The following is a 2,500-nucleotide window of genomic DNA, read 5'->3' as shown; positions in this document are numbered from 1 at the left end:
CCCATGAATGGTCACCACGGAGAAATTAAGATATGTACTAATAAAATCGGCAGTGTCTGTATGCCTGTCTGTCTGTTTATCTGTCTGTCAGCGCCCCAGGGGATACAGTCCCTAGGGTGAGGCGCTGGTGGATGTGAAAGGGCAGACCTAGGAATGAGAGGGGCCGGCTTGGAAGGCAGCCCCAGGGATACAGTCTCTGGGATGAACGAGATAGACCTAGAGGAGGCAGTCCCCGGGAAAAAAAATCAAAAACCACTGATTCCAACCCGGGCAAAGCCAGGAACGTGGACTTGGTTTATGATTATGCATAAATCATACAGATTTACTGAGTGGACCTACTGCATAGTGCCTATAATATACGCCTCCCTCCATGTGTTTCCCCATGAATTTGTTCATACAGCTGTAAAATGGTGTCCTACAATCTCATTCCATTTAAGATATAGTTGAAGGTAATGCCACATCTGCAACATTCTTCAGTCTTTGATTTTCTTCTAAGTTTTGTCAGGGTTCTGTTCTTACCCCCAGACTTGTGTCCTTGTCTGAGAAGTCGTCATCGTCAATCATTTACGTCATTTCTCAGTGATCCAAGACGTTCCCAAACCTGAAGCTGTATCAACACAACACCTAAGTATGTCCCTGAGTATCTCTGGCAGCGTCTACACCTCCGCTTCTGTTACTGACCCCTGGGTGTCTTGTAGTCTCTCACTCTCCCCTACTGTTACTGACCCCTGAGTGTTCGTCTCCCCAACCGTTACAAATGAGGAATGCTCTCCAATTACCCCAACAGACCATACCTCCGCTCCCAAACAGCCTTGTTAGACATAGTCCATTGTACTACGACAACAACAGCATCTCTCACTCATGGTGAATTTGGTCATTAGAACTCCCTTGCCTTGCATGATCCGTCCTACCTACATTCACCTTATTTCAAACCTGACATTGTAACTGAAGTCGTCTTCTGAAAAAAAGAATTTCTTTTGCATCATGTGTAATGAAGAATTACTTCTTTACTGACCGAGATATTCGGTGTATTACGATCCCTCAAAGTGGACTGTCTCTATCAAACGTACAAACCAATAGATAAAAAAACATCTCGTGACTCCCATTTCTCCATCAGATACTACGTGCTGTCGAAGGACCAACAGGAGAAATGAGAGGGACGAGGTGGTCACCACACAGCCCACAGCACAACCAAGATAACATGGAGCGACGCCTGCCTGCTGAGGATCCCAACACCTGTACCTCTCCAAGACCTACTACTGCAACCACATCAACACCTGCAGAACATCTGTGGCGGCCGTCACCACACAGCCCACAGCACAACCAGGATAACATGGAGCGACGCCTGCCTGCTGAGGACCCAACACCTGTACGTCTCCAAGACCTACTACTGCAACCACACCAACACCTGCAGAACATCTGTGGCGGCCACAACCTCCACGCTCTGAGGCATCTGAGAAGAGAGTATGTAGAATAGTGGCACCTGACCATGAGAGGTCAGGTCAAAGGCCATGCCCTCGTATCCAAGGGTCGTACCTTCGTGATGAAGGATGCTGGTATACGTCATGTGAAGGGTTTTGACCTGGTCTTTCTTTACGTGTGTGTGTGTGTGTGTGTGTGTGTGTGTGTGTGTGTGTGTGTGTGTGCCACGCACCACATACCAGAACTATGCGCCACTGCCTCTTAATAGTACAAAATGAACCTCGATAATCACTGTAGTGATGTATGTCCATACTGTACGTGCACAATCACAGCCATTAATCACATAATTGTATCATTTGGTACCGCCATTAACCTCCTGCACCTCTACTGGTCATTGTGGTCTTGGAATCTTTTTCATCGCCAGAATCGATCCTGATCGTAATCTGTATCACTCGCTTCTGCTCACAGATGCAATCTTCCGTCCTGATATTCCTCCAGTAATGTCATAAACCACAAAACATCTTGTCTTTCTTTTTTTTTCTTTTACCAATGTTCCCACTCACGACCCTGTGGCCAGAGCCACCTGAGGAAGAACTACACACAAAAACATAATCCGTGGACAGCCTGATGGTAAAGTATTGCTCCCAGGGGCAATATTTACTAAACCCGGATACTCCTCCCTCGACACACACACACACACACACACACATTGTTTCGTGTCGCTCGACAGAGAAGAACATCTATTTGTCTTACTCCTCCTCCGAAGAAGAAGAAGCAGAAGTGTAAGCACCGCCAGGCCTGACACACACACACACACACACACACACACACCAGGCTGCTGCAAACCTCGCGTTAAATCAGCGTGAGAGCCAAGCAACAGAAAACGCGGCTCGCCGCCAGCACCACCCAAAGCCATCACCAACCAGGTGGCACTGCGTCCCTCCGGGTGGGGTCTGGCAAGACTCAACGTCTTCTGCACGGGCCATGGTGGTCCTCCTCCTCCTCCTCCTGCTCCTCCTGCAGGCGCGTGTGACGAGGGGATCTTACCTCACTTCGTCCACTGACCTGAAGTGCGTCT

General features: G+C 48.4%; 1 protein-coding gene and 1 long non-coding RNA gene across 2 annotated transcripts in view; one reads left to right on the top strand and one right to left on the bottom strand.

The window, feature by feature from the left end:
* The window catches only part of LOC139759681 (uncharacterized), a 3,312-nt gene extending 1,543 nt beyond the window's left edge, over positions 1-1,769 (top strand). Inside the window, exon 2 of the long non-coding RNA XR_011715127.1 lies at positions 1,118-1,769. This is a non-coding gene — a long non-coding RNA (uncharacterized lncRNA). The remainder of the gene's footprint in view (positions 1-1,117) is intronic.
* The window catches only part of LOC139759459 (protein slit-like), a 1,061,304-nt gene that overhangs the window by 912,238 nt on the left and 146,566 nt on the right, over positions 1-2,500 (bottom strand).

Source organism: Panulirus ornatus, chromosome 33 (assembly GCF_036320965.1).
Source record: "Panulirus ornatus isolate Po-2019 chromosome 33, ASM3632096v1, whole genome shotgun sequence".
Classification (NCBI taxonomy): Eukaryota; Metazoa; Arthropoda; class Malacostraca; order Decapoda; family Palinuridae; genus Panulirus; species Panulirus ornatus.
The sequence above is the reverse complement of the archived record's forward strand: the minus strand, read 5'-3'. Positions and strand labels throughout refer to the sequence as shown.